Source organism: Macaca nemestrina, chromosome 3 (assembly GCF_043159975.1).
Source record: "Macaca nemestrina isolate mMacNem1 chromosome 3, mMacNem.hap1, whole genome shotgun sequence".
In the NCBI taxonomy this organism is placed as follows: Eukaryota; Metazoa; Chordata; class Mammalia; order Primates; family Cercopithecidae; genus Macaca; species Macaca nemestrina.
In genome coordinates, this window is record NC_092127.1 from 7,817,844 (window position 1) to 7,837,587 (window position 19,744).

The window sequence follows — 19,744 nt, forward strand, 5'->3', positions numbered from 1 at the left end:
CTTTGAAGGAAATTCAAAATAGTGATTTTACTAAGCTAACCACATTATCTTTCCCAATCTCTAGAATCACAATAGATTCAATTGATTGAAATTGTCACTATTCCACCTTCTAAGTCAAGTAACTTGGAAACTCTAACATTAGGAAAGCTTGTTTAGGAATATTTTGATGGATATCTACACTGGCCTCTCTCCAGTGCCATCCACCCAAACATAAAAGGAGATGCTGGATGTGTTGTTTTGCCAAATATAATGTGGACCAGAGTTCTACCAAGATAAATTTGAAACAGTGTTATTAATGGCAGCATTTCAAGGAATGACTAAGTTGTACTCCATAACTTTATAAAATTTTATAACCCATCAACGAAATCGCCTGAATTAGTTGACTTTATTGTTTGTTAAATGCTTGACAGCCAATAGATTTAATACATTGTTAATTATCCTATTCTCCTTAAAATAGTATTTTCATTTTTATAACCAAGAATATTTAGAGGCTAATTAGAAATCCAGTAATGTGAATTGTAAATTATGTGTAATTACAATAAAACTACTGGAGAATAACACACATTACTTATAAATTGTAACACTGTGATAAATTAAAGCAATTACAGGTAAACCAATAATGTTCTTTAATTAAGTAGTTATGAATGAGAATTTGTGCTTTGCATTTACAATAACCTATAAGGTTGAAGATTGCATTTATAGCTTCTGCAGAAATCGATTGCACTCTGCTGTGATACTTTGCTAAGAATAACTTCTAAGTTCATTACTGTCATTATGCCATTATCATGTAAAAACACCCAAGACTGTTAAATGTAAGTGTGCTGACAACCAATCAACCATGCTTCTTAATATAATTATAATTATGTCACTATCTCTTCTTCTGCCTTTATGAATCTGAGAAAAAGTTCATATTTCCACCAGTCTTCACCACTGGTTGCAAAGGAATAGAAGACGCTCTGTCACACACTTACCGAAAATACTATTGAATTTGACACTAATAAGGCTATTCATCCTCATAATTATCTTACTTCAACCTGCCGTTTACAAGATTATAGCAATATTTTTATGTTGCCACATCTGTTTATTATTTTATATATTGTTATAAGGTTGAGGTAACTCCTTGGCATGTTCAAGTTGCAATCAATGTCACAGTATGAGTAGAGAAGAGACCCCAACAGACCATCTCTCTATTTTTAATTCAAGTTGTGTGTCTTGTGTGTTCAAACAGGCCTCTGGAGGAGAAAGAGAGCCAATACAAATTGGTGAAAAGGGGAAGAGTTGGGAGGTTCAAATGAAGAGAAATTGTTGATCAAGCTTATTTAAAAGATGAATATCTTAAATAAGTAAGGAAAGGATTCTGAATTATTCAGGTATATACATGTTATTAATTTGCTTTGAGGCAGTAACAATGAACAGTTCTCCAACAAGTAAGGAATGATTAGACTAGTAGCATAACATAATATTCCAAATACAGTATTTCGAATATTCTTGAGTGATATACCCAACCAGGTGAAGTCATGTGCATGGTAAAGACTACACATATCAATGATGATGTCGGGTCTGATATTTCACCCTGTGTATAAGCGAGTAAACTAGCCAATTAATGCTTCCTAGATACTGGCACAAAACACAAGACTCCTGGGTCTGAAACAAAGGACTTCGGCACTCAAAGCTCAATCAGCAGCATGAGCATCATCATGTTTGTGTTTGTTTCCTTTGTCCCTTCTTCAAATCTCATGGGAGAGATGTGGAGGGGCCCAGATGGATGCTATACTCGCAGCGGGTTTGCCTGTAGCCAGGGAACACTGAATTTGGGGAATCCATTGCTTTAGAGCAAGCAGTAAGAAAACAAGATCTTTGTCCCAGAGAGAGACTTGACATCACCTGTCTAGGTTGCTCTGCAAACATGACCCTGAGAAACAGCCCCAGAAAAGAGCCGTCAGCAATTTGCATTCTTGATAAACCCAGTAAGACATGAAAGAGCCCAAGAGACTGAGGGGGGCACTGTCTTTCCCAACAATTAGCATAAATTAGTATACTCATATAATGAATGTACAATTAATATACTCAGGAGTTGGATGTACAACTAGGTACAACAACAGTTTGTACCCACTGATTTTAAGTTCAAAATTCTTTTCCTAGAATCATGCTTACCTCCATACATGAAAAATTATTTTAAATGACACAAGAAACTCCTGGGAAGAGTTTATCTTTTGATCTACTTCCTCGCTGTATTGCTCTTCAAATGATGTTTCCAGTCTATCATTTATTTTGAACCACTCACTCACACTGTTTCCTTTCCTGTCTTTATTCCCTTGTCATCCGATTAACTTTCAAACTGTGCCCTTAATGAAATGGTAGTTTAATATGTTTGTTTACACTTGATTTACTTGGTATATTTAATAGTGGGGGCTAATAACAGGCTTTGATAAGCCATTTAATACAAATTTCTTAAAGAAAATGCAGAGCATTTGAAGACATAGTGTATTTTTATTCTCTATGTCCAAAGTCGATTTTCAGGTTTTAATTAGTTTTGCAGAATGATCCGCTGAGCTTTTTAGGCAATGGGGCCACAGTTTAATGTGTCCCCAGACTTTATGATGTCCAAACTCTAAAGTTTTCTGTAACTGGCCCCCAACTCTTTGTCAATCTTTTTTCATGAAAATTGTGTTGTTCTCTGCAATGCATACCCATCTCTTTTATTTGGATGAATAATTTTCTGTAGTTCATAGTGAACTTGGTGGTCCCTCACTCCAATCGATTGTGTCACTTCATTGAAAGCACAGGACTGGGAAGGGCACTTGAAGGAAACAACGTCATCATTTCCTTCTCCTGCCACCTTTCGACCTACTTCCAACAAACTGTAGTTCCAGGCCTTGGGGTAAAATCTCAAGTAATCTCATACTTTTAAAGATTACTCTCAGGTAAAAAGTTAATGGCCCCTCAGGTTTGGTTTTAAAAAGTTGAATTCAGTGTCAAACCAAAACCTAAAATCTTTCTCTAATTTTTTTCTTGCCAATACACCAGACACACACACACACACACACTTACACACACACATACTTACACACACACCTGCTTTGCTTCTGCTGGGGAGGAACCCTGTGATGTTTGTGTAGCTCACTCCCAGCTCAGCTCTTTCTGTTCCAGTAGGCCACCAAGTTGGTGCTGGAAAAGTCAGACATCAGTCTCTGGGTTTCTGAGATACCAAAGACACACATTCAACATTTTGGGTGACTGTGCTTAAGTCCTCGTCAACTGGATTAAGGTTACAGGGAAACACTCCCCTGCCCGGTATCGTGGTACCACAACTCTCCAGCAACTTCCCAAAGGAATTCTTATCCTCTCACATCGGATCCGTCTTCAGTGCCTGTTTCCTGCCTTTGAGGTGGCTTGGCACCTATGGCATTGCTCCCAGCTTTTGCTTTATTTTGAGGAGTGGGGATAGTATCTCAACTGAAAATTCAATATATGCAGAAGAAACAAAGTTAACATCCTATTAAAGTTGCCTTTTTGTATTTAATTATTTTTTGAATTTATTACTTATTTTTTGTCACTCTTACTATGTTGCAAGCCTTTTGAGGAATAGGGTCCATTTTTGATACTTTTTCTTTGATCAATGAATTGAGATTGTCAATTTATATACCTTCAGGGATAGAGGGGAATACGAATGTATACATGAATAAAGCAGACAGATAGGAAGAAATGAGGAGTATTAAACTTTTTTTTTTAAAGGAGAAGTCAAGCATCTAGAATTTTATGGAAATCACTGATGCATTAATTGAAAACCTATAAACACATTAAAGTCATGTCTGCCCAAAGCCAAAATAATCAGTACATTTAATTTAATATAACAAAATAACTCCATTATTGGGAAAAAATGAAAATAATAATTAAATATTTGACTTTTAAACTTGTTGTAGTTAAGTTTTAATTGATTTAAATAATTGGAATCTATTTAGCAAACTGTTCTTTCATTTAAAAAATAGTCTTCCTGTAGACTAAGATAATGAAGAAGTTAATTTATTCTTTTCTTACTGTTTAGGTTACGAGCAATTAAAAAATGTATCTACCTTCTGTTTTGAGAAGTCAGTTTCTAAGTAAACACTGTCTTAACAGGTTGAATTGTTCCAACTGTTTTCTAAAAGTTAAGGAAAAGTCATTAAATATTTATTATCTTTTATTATGTTATTTGCTGTTAGAATGAATATGCAAATTTTATTAATACTATTCAGAAAGCCATGAAAAAATTATAATTCATGAATGAAAAATTAAGCGTAGCAAACTAGTTATTTGAAACAACTTTCACCTACAAATAAAAGGCATTGTCCAGTGCTTTCCTGTAGGTTAGTAAGGCCATGAAAGACTTTTGGAGAGAAGAAACTGATGAAAAGTGAGAAATAGAAAAGTAGCCTAAGAAAATATTTTCAGAGTGTAATAACAAAATTAAGGAGTTGGTTAGAAGTCTAAGGAACAGGCCAGGTGCAGTGGCTCACGCCTGTAATCCCAGCACTTTGGGAGGCTGAGGCGGGCAGATCATTTGAAGTCGGGAGTTTGAGACCAGCCTGACCAACATGGTGAAACCCTGTCTCTACTAAAAATACAAAAATTAGCCAGGTGTCATGGTGGGCACCTGTAGTCCCAGCCTTGCGGGAGGTTGAGGCATGAGAATCCCTTGAACCTGGGAGGCGGAGGTTGCAGTGAACTGAGATAATGCCACTGCATTCTAGCCTGGGCCACAGAGCAAGACCCTGTCTCAAAAAAAAAAAAAAAAAAGGAAGTCTGAGGAACTATGCTGAGATGCTGACATGCTGAGATGCTGAGATGCTGAGATGCTGAGCGCTGCGTCGGGAGAGGCGCTGAGAGCTCCTGAACTGATGGGTAGGGTATTAGTACAGAACTTTCCCTCCCAGCTCCAACCAGGAAGCTTTCTTCCCACTTCTGTGATATCCTGCTTCTTCTCTGCCCTTGAGGATTTTATCTCCAGGAAACAGATGAGAAAAAGAGCAATTACATTTCATTGAATGCCTACTTGGAAAGTTTCTGGGTTTCATTAAAAGTAAAACAAACAGAAAAAGAGAGACGCTTTTAAAATTAATACATGTTATGTGCTCTAGATAACTGGGGTAGTGCCACTGGGCTGTTTCTATCGATCCCTTTTACACTGTTCTACTTTTCTTTTTCCTATACCTACCACCTTTGAGTGCACACTATAATATGCTTATATCTGCAGTTTACCCTTTAGGTTCTGTATCTTTCTGCCAAAAATGTAAGCTCCACGAATGTAGGGATCTTTGCTTGCTTTGTTTGCTGATGTGTTTCAAGCACCCATAAGAGTACCAGGCACATCGTAGGTGCTCAATAAATATTTTTAGACTGTTCTATAAAGAATGTGTAGGATAAAAGGAATGGCAATATTGGGAGATACTGTAGTTGACCTGAGAAAGGATTTCTTTAAAATCAGGAAAGATAGAAAATCAATGGAACATTTTACATATTTTTTTTATCAGGCTTCTCCAATTACTTAGACATAATCCATCCAATAAATTTCAAGTCCCACTGCTTCTACTCTTTTTGTTTGTTTTTACACAGAGTCTCACTGTCGCCAGGCTGGATTGCAGTGGCGTGATCTCAGCCACTGCCACCACCGCCTCCCAGGTTCAAGCAATTCTCCTGCCTCAGCCTCCCAAGTAGCTGGGATTACAAGCAGGTGCCACAACGCCCAGCTAATTTTTGTAATTTTAGTAGAGACAGGATTTCACCATGTTGGCCAGGATAGTCTCGATCTCCTGACCTTGTGATCTGCCCCCCTCAGCCTCCCAAAGTGCTGGGATTACAGGTGTAAGCCACCGTGCCTGGCCTGCTTCTACTCGTAAAATACATCTCAAACACAGCTCTCCATTTCTATTTGTGTCATACTTTCAACAACCCTTTTTCTAGATGTCTAACAGCTTCCTTGTCTTTTCATCTCAGGGCCTCACATCAAATAAGTCATTTTCAACCATTCATAGGCTTGAGCTGATTTATGTATTACTCTTCTGTGTTAGACACGGAGATAATGTTTATTAGCCGGTTTTACATAGTTCCTGCTTTCATGGAATTTACAGTTTAATTTGGCAGACAGGCATTACCAAGTAATGATCCAAATATGTATAGAATTACAATTCTAATTTGATGTTGGAAAGGACAGTTTGCCTTGAAGGTATAACTAGGGGAACTCATCTAGCCTAGAATATCAGAGGATAATTTCTTCCTGAGAAGGTGATGTGTATGATGAGATTTGAGAGAAAGTGGGGCATTTCCCAAGGGAAGAAGGGGAGAGAGTCTTTTTGGGGGACAGAATATGTTAAACCCCTGGGCTGGGAGGGCTGAGGCACCATCATGAGTTAAAAATCTGCTTGGTTGAAATCAGGTGATACATGACGTGAAGGGGCCTGATACGGATTTTAGACTTTATTCTAATGGTGGTGAGAAGCCACAGAAGGATTTTACTTGAAGAATAAACTTGACCCAAATCTGTAAAATCACACTGCCTGTATTGGAGTTTTCTTCAACCCTCAGTGGCTCCCTAGTGCCTGCTGGGTATGGATCTTAATAATCTCTTAGCCTGTAACTCAAAATTGTACACGTTACTCATAGTGTTTAATTTTTGCCTTTTCCAATGATACACACTGGACTACCTCTGGCTCCCTGAACCACCTTTCTGTCCCTCACAGTCAAAGTTCTCTGTTCCCCTCCCCTCCCCTCCCCTCCCCTCCCCTCCCGTCTCCTCTCCCCTCCTCTCCTCTCCTCTTCCCTCCTCTCCTCCCCTCTCTGTTCTCCTCTCTCCTTTCCTTTATTCCTTTCTTTCTGATGGAATGCCTATTCTGCCTTCGTGGTTTAATATATAATCTGTTTCAAATATATCATTAGATTCAGATCAATTATTGTCTCATCTTTTTCTTTGAATCACTTTTACAGCATGTATAATATTCTCTTCATGGAATAGTGACTTTCTTTCTATCAAAGTTCCATTAAAATATCTTTTCCTTAAGGACTATGTCTGACTCTTATTTGATATCTCGTAAGAAATTCCTCATGCTGAGCACATAATAGCATGTGCTTCGTCGGTATTTGTGGAACAAAGTATCTAATACAGTCTTCCTGAATCCGAGGGAAAGTGCTGGAAACATTCAGAAGATTCTTGAAACTCTAAAACATAACAGTGGCCTTTTCTTTCTCAGCCCAAACTGGTAAAGGAGCAGGATGAAAATGCCTATGTGAATGTAAGCAGCATTCTGGCTTCACTTATCTACGAATCCAGCCCAGACTCACTCTAAGTCATTTTAATTTTGCCTTCTAACAGTGGAAAGTGCCTTGTCCTCCTGATCTCCTAGTGTGGCCTCCAACCACTGACAATTTTTATTTCATGGAAAAAGCAGGAGACTGGGAGAAAATGGCCCAGGATTCGAACTTGACTTATGTGACTAAAACCAAACTCTAAAACCCTTCAATTTGGCCTGATCATCTGTAAAGGGACAGGTTACAAGGCTTGTAATGCTAAGTAATGAGCAAAGATACATAACCTATCCCAGTACCTGGTGGATAAAAGGGGCTCAATGATCGTCAATTCACTTATGGTCTCCTGTCCACAGTCTCCTGGTTCAGTTGAAAATTTGTCTCTTTTTCTTCCCAAGTCTCACTTCACCATCTTTGTTATTTACATCATTCATCCCGTCTTCTTCGGGATGTAGCTCCATTAATTATCTCCTCCTTTCCCTCTCTCAGCGTTAGCCATCGTTTCCCTTGACTTATTCCTTCTGTTCTGCCTTCAAACATGCTCAGCTCTCTCCATTCCCAAACATCTTATATTTTAGCAGCTATTTTATGCATTCGTTCATTCAAAAGTAATGAAAAACAACATGTATGGACAATGCTAGGTACTGGGGCGGTAAGAATGAATATAATACTGTCGTATGTTTTGTACCACATTAGGAGAGACACAATATATAAAAAAATCATTATTCAGTTAACATGACCTAGTAACCCAATAGCAATCCCTGAAAAGTTCTATGGAAGCATTGAGAGGAGGCATTCATTTTGCCTGGAGGATTGGGGTGTCCTTGCACAGGAGGAGACACCTGAGATAGGTTGTAGGCCATTGGTAGATATTAGGAGGTATTTTATTTTGAAGGGGCAGCATTAGCAAAGGAAAAAGGTGCGAAAACTTTGGACCTGCTAAAGAAGGGCAAATAATATGCAGTTGATTGTAGCAAATGGTATCAGTTGAGTGTGACCTCAACTGGGAGAACTTTGAAGTCCTCAGGCAACGGGAGCCATCAAAACATTTTAACCAAAGGAGTGATACCACTAAATTTGACTTTTAGAAAGATAAGTTTGGGCAGAAAGAAGGATGGTTGAAGAAAGGAAAGATTAGAAGTAGAAAGTGCAGTTGAGAGGTGATTGCAATAGACAAGGCTAAGATGTGATTTGGCTTTTGCTCTACCACCATCTTCTCCATTGAACATCACCAATCACATTGCTTCTCAGCCTCCTGGCTAAGCTCAAGTGTGAATATCACCAATCACATCCTATGGACTGTAGGATACAGTAAATTCCTCTTCAAAGTTTAGCCTGTTAACTTCCTTTAAAATTCAAGAGAGAGAAAAATTGTTAAGTACAATGAGTTCTGAGTTCCTCTTCAAAGAACCAATATGTCAGTATGTTCAGCTTCCCTGTTCTTTGTTCTCCATTTTAAAGTTTGACTTCCTCGTTCTTTACCCTCCTTGCCCCTAGTGTCAGTAAACAACCCCCTCCTAGCCTCTATCACCTGTTCTGTCCTTAGGTATCCTTAGTCACCTGTTCTGTAACTGTCCCTCTCACCAAAACTACTCACCCCACCACTCCAGCTCGTACCCTTGCTCTCTTTAAAATAGCCATTTGGAATTAGCTTAGACTCTGCGGTCTAACACTAGCCAATAGGGAAAAGACACAGCAGTAGGGACTAGCTGGGTTAGGAATAAGACCCCCTTCCCCTTTCTTGTCTGGTGTGCTCTTGCCATTGCTCCATCCGTGAGATGCACCCTTCTATAGAATTAAATTGCCTTGCTGAGAAACTTTTGCCCAAGTGCTATTTTCACTTGGCAGCACTGAGCATTTACTTCCAACAGGACCAAATTCAATGGCACTTTCTCAGTCCTCAACTTCCTTTGTTTGCAAGGTACATTTTATATCTCAAATCATCCAGTTCTTTTCAGATCGCCTTCCTGTCTCGGCTTCTGTGTTAGTACACGTGGCTCATGAACCTTATCATTCTTTCATTCCTGCATTGGTTCCTGCTTCAGTGAGATGGACAGCTCATCTTGGTCTATTTTCTTGTCCTCTCTGTGTTGTTTTGCATATATTCCTATCCTCACCCATGTATTCAAGTATCCTTTCTAAGCAGAGTAAAATCAAACATGTGACCCTTGTGCTGTTACTGCTTTAGAGCTCCATTTATGCATTTCCGAAGGTCTGCTGGATATTTCTGCACAGAAGCCCTGCCAGCTCATTGACTTCAGCATGCGGTAACTCTACTTCAAACTCACATTTCCTTGCATCTTGCCCAATAGTGCCACCTTTCTTCTTATCTCTCATTCAAAATCCTGAGCTTCACCTCTTACTTTTCTTTCATTCCCTGCAACAATCTTTTTTGAGACAGTCTTGCTTTGTGGCCCAGGCTGGAGTGCAGTGGCATGATCTCAGCTCTTTGCAACCTCCACCTCCTGGGCTCAAGTGATTCTTCTGCCTCAGCCTCCAGATTAGCTGGGATTACAGGCTAACTTGTATTTTTAGTAGAGACAGGGTTTCACTGTGTTGACCAGGCTGGTCTCGAACTCCTGACCTCAAGTGATCCACTCATCTCAGCCTCTCAACGTGTTGGGATTACAGGCATGAGCCACTGCACCAGACCACCTGCACTAATATTAAAAACCCTCATGTTGCTTCTTCCTGAGCAACAGTTCTTCAGTCATTTCATTCTTTCCATCCCCGCTGCTACTGTTCTAGCTGTACTTATTTTATTGACTCACGTCATATGTATCACTATACCATTTCATATTAGAGAAGTTTGTGTATGCTCATCATATTCTGTAGATTTTAAGCATCATGAGGGCAGCATGTATCAGAGCTTGGAATGAAAATTCCTAATGAAGCTTGGAGACCTATCGTATCAGAATCCTGTCATGTAAGTTTATCCAACTAAGTTGTCAACTTTCCCTTGACTTTTCCTCTTCCTCATTCCTGAAAGCTCCAATGTGGAATTTGAGCTGAAGATCAGCCCAGTGCTTAAAATCACAATAGCTTAAATAGCTTTGTGGCCCTAGCCCACCTCGTCTCTGCTTTCATTAAAGTACTAGGTTTCTTCATTTTGGAGACAGTATCCCCCGTGTGTGATCTGAAATACACTTGAGGTACAAAGATTCTGTGTCTTGTGATTTGTAGCAAGATGCCTTATTTGTCGTAGGCCATAATTATTTGCTGAATGACTAACAATTTATCTAATCTAATTGATTTCTACGCCACTGATATTTGTATGTTATTTGTGTATTTTAATGTACATAATTATTGAAACATTAGCAAGTATTTTCTGCCCATTTTAATGGCTCATTACCTCCTATATCATGTTATATCCTGGTTTATATAAGAACATCTGTGTCTAATATATTCCTGTAAATCATCCCTGTTCATTTTCATAAGGATATTAGACTCAGCAAATATGTGTCATGTGGATTTTTATGTGTCAGCCTCTAAACATCACAAAAACTTCCCAGAGCCAGAGATAACTGCACTGAATCAGCTGTTCCCAAGTTTACTTTTAACCATTGCTCAAATTAGATATCTATGAGCTCCCCGTAGAGTCCAATCCCAGGCTGCCAGCTGCTCCAGATGTAAGGAGTTTTTATAGCCTTCAAACACATTTTATCTGTCATCATTTTCATCAACATGAATATCTTTCTCTTTATTCTTTCTCACAGAACCTGGTAAACAAGGAAAGAAAAAAGCTTGGCTTTATTGTAACTCCAAAGAGGTCAGTCTGTGGGGGAAAAAAAAACAACACGGCGTGTCTTTCTTTGCATCTCTTTCCATGCGGTTCTTCAAAGGTTTGTCAACCACCACCTTAATCCATTTATTGAAGACACCCAATTTTCCAGATGACCTTTTCTTTGGAATTCATTGGAAATGCAGCTTGAAGTGATAGAAGAGAAATGAAGAATGCAGGAAGGTTTCAGTGCTAATTTTGTCTCTACATGTTAACTGATCATGTGTTCTGACCAAATTACCCACTTTGTCTCATCTGTAAAATGGGCAGTGATTTTGAGAGGGTTAAACATGAAAAAGGATTATAAAGTTTTTAAATAAAATAAGCTACAAATAAATTTACATACCTTTTGATCCTAATCACAGAGTTGGGATGTACTCAAATAAGTTTTCCAAGATGTAAAGTAAAAGGACGCGCATTGAAGCAGCAATGGCAATGACAATAGCCAACAACTGGAAACAGCTAAGGAAACTATGAAAAGGGAGCTAGAATGGAAATGATGAGATAGCCATATCATGGGATATTATGCAGTCACTTTTTAAAAGTTGTGTGGTTTTGCGTAACTTATAAGGCAATGTTTCCAAGGAGTAGTATTAAGAGTAAAAAGTGAGGCCAGGCACAGTGGCTCACACTTGGAATCTCAGCACTTTGGGAGGCTGAGGCAGGTGGATTACTCGAGCCTAAAAGTTCCAGACTAGCCTGGACGACATAGTGAGACTCCTGTCTAAAAAGAAAAAAATTGCTCTGTCGCCCAGGCTGGAGTGCAGTGGCACAATCTCGGCTCACTGCAACCTCCGCCTTCCAGGTTCAAGTGATTCTCCTGCCTCAGCCTCCCAAGTAGCTGGGACTACAGGTGTATTTTTAGTAGAGATGGGGTTTCACCATATTGGCCAGGCTGGTCTTGAACTCCTGACCTCGTGATCTGTCCTCCTCAGCCTCTCAAGTGCTGGGATTACATGCGTGAGCCACCGCACCCGGCCTATATATATATTTTATAAAGAGCAAAAAGCGAGGTATAGAGCACTTATTTAGCATGTTATAAGGTATAAATAAGAAAAGAATGTATGTGCACATAGGCTGCTATATATATGCACAGATATATTCTGGACTAAAACATAAAACTGATAAAATGACCAACTTAGAATAGAATAACTGAGGACAGGAAGGTGTTACACATGTGTCTACATTTGCAAACATTTTATTTTCTTTATAAAAATAGCAAAAGCAACATGAATAGTATAATAATGAGACTTTTTGATATTCTTTTGTATACATTTGTTTAAAAAACTAATATATAACCTGGAAATAAATGTAAAAAATTCTATAAAATCTCAGTGGATATATTGACATAAAAGATTGTTTTGTTGCACAAAGAATGTCAACATTCAGTCATAGACTCAAAGAAATTAAGTCTAGAAGATGTGCTGCTTGTAGTGATTTGGTATTATGTAGGTTAATGCTATACACTGTATTGGGGAGAATATTTACGTAATCAGGTTTTATCAAGTACCTGCTGTTTCCTTTGCCCTCGAACACCTAGTGTGTAGGCATAAAAGGATTGGAAGGCATCTCTTGTTCATTGCATCATATTGCTTTTTAAAATCTAAAAAATAATTACCATGATCCATGAACAAATATAGTATGATGTGGGTGGGGAAACTCTCCCCAGCTGTGCGGAGGCAATGAGCATGTGGATCGGGAAGAACAGCAGCTGGGCTGAGTCACCACGTCTGCCCCCTGAGTTGTTGGGTGCGGCAGCTGGACCTAGGGAATTCTAATGATTTACCCAAGGTGAGCTGGATGAGCTGAGGAGGGACTGTGTCTCTAATCATCCCATTTCAGTATGGGACTTTATCCGTGGCAACAAACATTCTGTGGTCAAGATGTGGGGAATAGACCCATCTGATTTAGTCCCCACAATACCAGAGAAGGTATTTATTTTATGAATAAAGGTATTCAAAATCACAGAGATTAAATAATTTTCACAAAGACACAGGGCTAAATGATAGCAGAACTGGAATTTAAACTTCTGTCTGACTCACTCCATTGTTTATGGCCTTAATGACAGGAGTGAAGATACGTAAGTGGGAACTGATAAGGTAGGGAAAACAGCCAGCTGAAGGCTTGTTAAAATAGTCGAGAGAAATTCTTCTAGGTGCCAGTAGTACGACAGTAAGAAATGAATTCAGAGGCGGAAGGCAGAAGTCAAGTTGGAAAACCAGTGAAATAAAGATTTCCAGGAGGCTCTATGGAGCTAGCCTATAAACGTTATGTTCAAATATTCGAATACCTATAACCAAATAGTGGGAGTATTAATAAAAACCTCTACACCTCGCTTGCACTTCTTTTTCCCACAGGTCAAATCTGCGATCCACTTTAAGGTTAATGGCTGTGTCTTTGAGGTATATTTAGTGCGTTCACCTTTTAAGGATCACACACATAACTATGAGAACCTGATTTATCACCTATACTGTGTAACACTATCTTTTCCTCCAAACGAAAAATGAAACTTTCTACAAACTCCATAAAATGCATATTAAAATATCATGCACAGGGCGAATAAAAATTTTATATAATGACAGGTTTAATTTTGTTTATTCTGTTAGCATCTATTCTTGAAAACTAGGCCCCGAATTTCTCTATTTATGCTCCTAAATTCAGAACAGTCTAAAATGTCATTTTTATTATTCCTTATATTAGAGTGCTTAAAATTAAAAACATTCATCAGAAAATTGCTGTCTTTAAAATGTATCGCCCAATATGGAATGTAAATATTAAATTTAAATATTTTAAAATTAAATTATTATTTAATTTATAATTGCATGAGCATAGTGTAGTTGGGCTACGTGTGGGTGGACAGCTCTGTTCTCAGGCAGAAATATGTCCCTTAACACCACTTTAAAAGCCACAAACCAAAAACCTTCAGCTGCCAGACAGAGGACAGAAAGGTTACCGAAAGTCAAAGGGAAACTGTCACTACCAGACATTTCAAATCAGTCCCTAATTATTGAAAGTCACTTCAAAATATATGCGCACATTGAATTTTCAAAACTGCCTTTATGGAACTAACAACGTAACAATCAACTGATTTTTTTTCAGCAAAGAAACTATAAATAAATGCAAAGGAAGAAAGGATGGAATAAGACAGATACAGTGACTTGCACTCCCAGGTATGAAATATACACATACAACCATTTGATTTAAAAACAGAACTTGTATAGCTCAGCACTCTAGTCAAAAATACACGTTGTCTTAATAAGATGGTAACAAACCCTTATGTGCAAGAAATAGACAATATAAACTTCATATGTGATGCCAGCTCTATTTTGTAAATAGGAAATACTTCTTTAAATGTGTACAGTGTCTCATGCATTTCAGAACATTTCACTTTCATTGTTTTGTCTGAATCTTGAAACATGGAGGTACCTTTCTACTCATTCAAGCACTTGGCCTCTTTCAGGGTCTGCTCAGATCTATGATTCCTGCGTTGGCTGCCCCAGATGGGAGTAATTCTCCCTCCTCTGAGAGCTTGTGGGGTGATGATCCCATAGGGCAATGGCGCTGTCTTGTGTTTGCCTTTCCTTCCTTCCTTATGATGTATCTCTGAGCTGTCTCGCATGTCACCCTCTCTCCTTCTTCCCTTCTTCACATCTCATCCTTTCACTGTAATACCCAGCACAGGACCCTGGCCAGGATTTACAGCCAGGGTGTCTGTGGGCTGACATGTCTCTGTGTCCCGGCCTTCAGACAAGCCTTCTATGGTCTCTGGTGATTGTCCATGTTTACCTAACATTTAAAACCTTGGGATATTTCACATAAAAGTCTGAATTTCTAGTTTCTTTTGAGGAAGTGGAAGATTTGGCTACTCTGGGCCAGTCTTACTTGATGGCAGTGACTGGCTAGGGACATGTGGGAGCTTCCCGTTCAGGATTTGCCTATATACTCCAACTTGCCAGAGTCCTCCTGGCTCCTTGTCGCACCCTTACTTTGAAGCATCATCATGAATTAGTGACTATACCGTTTTTTTCATGACAGAGAACTACTATCTGCACTCTGATTTCTATTAAAAGTGAGTTGACAGGCTGGGTGGAGAGGCAGGCAAGTCACCTGAGGTCAGGAGTTCGAGACCAGCCTGGCCAACATGGTGAAACCCCATCTCTACTAAAAACACAAAAAATCAGCCAGGTATGGTGGCGGGTGCCTGTAATCCCAGCTACTGGGGAGGCTGAGGCAGAAGAATCGCTTGAACCCACGAGGCGGAGGTTGCAGTGAGCCAAGATTGTGCCACTGCACTGTAGCCTGGGCAACAGAGTGAGACTCCATCTCAAAAAATAAAAAATAAAAAAGTGAGTTGACAAAAGAAAGCAAGAAGAAGCCTAGAACAGTGGTGGCACACGCCTGTAGTCCCAGCTACTTGGGAGGCAGAAGCAAGAGGATCGCTTGGGCCCAGGAGTTCCAGCCCAGCCTGGGCAAGATAGCAAGACCCATCTCTAAACAAAAACAAAAACAAGAAACAAGAAAAAGCAAGAAAGGACACTGGGTGATTCCCAAACTGTATCCCTCATTTTCAATATGGCTTGGCCCTATTGGCATTTGACTTTGTGCTCTGTGTTAAAGAGAGAAACTTAGGCACATGCAGTCTGTGCTTCATCACTTACTTCTTAACTGTAAAGCCCATCCTTCTGGTTTCTCATCTCAAAAGGAGAATCTGAGGTAGCTTTTTCTTGAGGATTAAATAAGGGAAATAAGTAATAACTATCACTCCCAGATAATAATGCTCACGCGTGCATTTCTGGCCTACAACGTAGATAAACTGAATGTATCTAGTCCCCAGTTTGTTGGAAACCTTTGGGAGAGTTCTCTCAGACAGGAGGAGACACTTGAACAGAGTTTGGAATATGAACTACATTGTATACAGCAACTTACATTTCCATCTGACTGTCCACAACCCCTATAGACCACTGGAGTGCTTCCTCACAGACTTACTATGCAATGCTGGAGAATCCAGACATTTTGAGGAAAACAGTTGATGAACTTCTTAATAGAATCACATTGACGGCTGCTTACCATTTATACACACCTTCCCAAATTGCCCTGCCTGCCATTTTATCTAGTGCCTTCAGGGCTGGAATTACTATGGAAAGTTAGTTGTTTATTGGACAGTCTGGTTTTGAGAGAGAACAGAACTTGCTTGTCACAGTTACTAGATATAATGAAAAGCAGGAGAAATTGAGTAAAAAAGTATGTACCACCCAGATCTGAAGAAACTGCTGTTCGGAAGCCGAAGTTGGAGCAATGTCATTCTGCTGAGCTTGCACTTAATGTAATTGCGAAGAAAAGGAAAGGCTGTGGAAGATAATGATGATGTCTCAAAGAAATACAGACAGGAGGAGGAAGAGTAGACTGATGATGACCTGGTAGACTCTCTCTAGCCATTTCAAGTTGACTTGTCAATGCTAACTAATCAAGAGAATTAGGAAGCATATTAGGCTTTTAAGGTGAGCCGTGGTTGTGCCACTGCACTCCAGCCTGGGTGACAGAATGAATGAATAAATAAATAAATAATATATCATATGAAAACATCAAAACATATTAAACATTTCTATGTGTTATTTAATTTTTTCTTTCATAGTAGTTCATGTAAAAGAAAACATCTTCAAAAGAGCCAGGAAAAAAAAAGCTGAGCTCATTATCTGCCACATAGTGGGTAGGTGTTGTTACTATCTCTATAATGTATGACATTAGGAAATCCTTTAGAACTCAGCTCTTCCATGGGATCACCTCAGCAGCTCAAGTTATATTTGCCCAGCAGCTGGAACTCATGAATCAAGACTGAGAGTCTGGGTCTAATACATATTTATTAGATGCCTACTATGTGTCTGGCACTGTTGTAGATACTTGGTATCTATATTGTAAACAAAGCAAATCTAGTCCCTGATCTGATGAAGGCTTACCACCAGTAAGTGAAGGAGATAACAAATACATACTGAAATATGCATAATTATGCCAGGAACAATATGTGCTCTAAAAAATAAGCCAAGGCAGAAGAATAGAGAAAACACAGGAGCATGTACTATCTGTATTAGTCCGTTTTCATGCTGCTGATAAAGACATACCTGAGACTGGGCAATTTACAAAAGAAACAGATTTTTTGGACTTACAGTTCCATGCGGCTGGGGAGGCCTCACAATCAAGGCAGAAGGCAAGGGAAGAGCAAGTCACATCTTACATGGATGGCAGCAGGCAAAGAGAGCTTGTGCAGGGAAACCCCATTTTTTAAAACTATCAGAGTTCGTGAGACCCATTCACTGTCACGAGAACAGCATGGGAAAAGACCCACCCCCTCCGCAATTCAGTCATCTCCCACGTGGTCCCTCCCACGTCGTGGGAATATGGGAGCTGCAAGATGAGATTTGGGTGGGGACACAGAGCCAAACCATATCACTATCTTATATGGCCTGGAACAAAGAGATGGTTCTCCAGCAGGGACCTGGATGCAGTGAAGGAGAGAATCATGGAGCGTTTGAGGGAGGGACATGGCTGGCAGCCAGGACAGAGTGTTGTGAACAGTGACAAAGAGACCAGTGAGCGAGTGACAGAGACTTGAGAGTTTTCCAGGGGTCACATCCCTTTAGGCCTTGTAGGCCATACATAAACACTTTACTTGTGATCAGAAAATCTTGGAATCGGTTTTTGGATTTTTTTATTTTTAATTAGCATGGGCACATACTAGTTTTATATACTTATGGGGTACATGTGATGTTTTGATACAGGCATACAATGGATAATGATCAAATCAGAGTGACTGGGGCATCTATCGCCTCAAGTGTTTATCCTTAGAATATTTTAATCATGTAAGTTACATGATCCGCTTAGTTCTAAAAGGCTGCTAGGTGGGTCATAGGCTCTGGGGAAGAAAGAGAAGAAGCAGGAGAGAGTCAGGAGGGTGTTAGATCCTCCGTAGATCATGTGAGGAATGATAGTGGATTGCATCCAAAGGTGGTGGCGATGGAGGATGTGAAACAGTCAGATCGTGGGGACGCTCTGGGGCTGCAGGCTTCGGAAGAGATCTTGATACTAAGAGTATTAACAGTTTTTGCAGTAAATATGGAAGTGGATATGAAGAGCTCAGTTTTCAATTTGAGTTTTAGATGCCCAAAGCACATCCAAGAGGAGATGTTGAATGGACAGTTATATACATATCTGGAGTTCAAGGGAGAGGCTGGCGCTAGAGATATAAATGGAAATCATTGTTTTGTAGAGACAACATCTAAAACCATGGAACTCATCAAGGACTCGAGTGTAGAACAAAAAAGAAGAGGCAGGAGGATTGAGCCCTGGGTAACACACATAGTGGTCAGGCCCAGAATGAGGATGCATCAGTCAGAAGAGAAGGTATAGCCAGCACATTAGGGGTAGAACCAGGAGGGGCCCTCTGCAGGGCCCCAGGTTGCATTCAAATCTTGACTTGCATGGAAGGAAGCTTGCTCCCCAAGGTGATGTATTTTTAGACCAAAGGTGTTTTAGGTATGGAAGAACCTTAGCAGCAATATTTTGCAAGTCCTGCACTTTACAGAAGTTGAGACTGAGACACAGGGAGGTTAATTACCCAAAGTCACACAGTAATTGGTTTGAGTTGATTAGGGATGATGTGTTCCGTTGGAGAGATGACAGGCTGGGCCAGAGGTGAGTATCGCCTAATGAAGTTGGAATTGTTACCAGTCATTCCTATCTCTAGGCGAGAAAAGGAGGGGACAGGAACAGTCACAAGCATCAGCTGTTGAACTTGTTTCTTAGAAATGCAGACTTTTACAGAGCACCTTTTGTATGCATAATACAATTCTGGACACTGTTTAACTGTAGAGTGAGAAGGTAAATGTTCTTTCCTCCAAGGTTGTTTTTTTCTTCAATTGGTGGAAGAGTTGAACAATCTATAGCAAATATATATACACACATAAAAACTAATTCAGAAATTGAGTTTTGTTTTTTGGGTTTTTTTTTTTTTTTGAATCAGAAAGTAAGTAGATCCTAAAGCAATATAGATGCTTCCTTAAGAGAGTGTGGTAAATAGGATCTGTAGTACTAGGTGGGACATCCAATGACTATTTGCTGACTAAATTAAGGCCTTCTGTTTTCCTCAGTAGGAAACCACTCATGGGATAAAGCAACCAAACTGTGAAAGAATAGAAGTGCTTTTCCCCAAACTTAAAATTAAAAAGTTATATTCATACAGGTGATGCTGAAATCAATACCGATTGTAAAACACAATGTTCTTAAATATTCTACAACGAATGTTACTTTCAGTTAATCTTCACCTCATCACTCAGTATCATGTGAAAAAAACTTCCGCTTCTCCAAGAGCACATGCTTTGGATATCTAAATGTGTGTGTTTGGATAACATTGATGGTCCTTTGTCTCAGAAACCAAGGCACCAATGGGAACTGAGTGTTTATGACTACATTTGGGGATCATGTTCTGCTCTTTCTGAAATTTTATTTTACTTTAAGTTCTGGGATACATGTGGGGAATGTGCAGGTTTGTTACACAGATATATATGTGCCTTAGTGGTTTGCTGCACCTATCAACCCATCATCTAGGTTTTAAGCCCAACATGCAATAGGTATTTGTCCTAATGCTCCCCCTCCCCTTGCCCCCCACCCCCTGACAGGCCCTGGTATGTAATG

The 19,744-nt window shown here is 39.6% G+C and overlaps 1 protein-coding gene and 1 pseudogene across 15 annotated transcripts in view; one reads left to right on the plus strand and one right to left on the minus strand.

Annotated features, from left to right (window-relative positions):
- The window catches only part of LOC105466614 (teneurin transmembrane protein 3), a 2,765,046-nt gene that overhangs the window by 879,428 nt on the left and 1,865,874 nt on the right, over positions 1-19,744 (minus strand). The window lies entirely within an intron of this gene.
- On the plus strand, positions 12,748-16,491 carry LOC105466754 (cyclin-H-like; annotated as a pseudogene).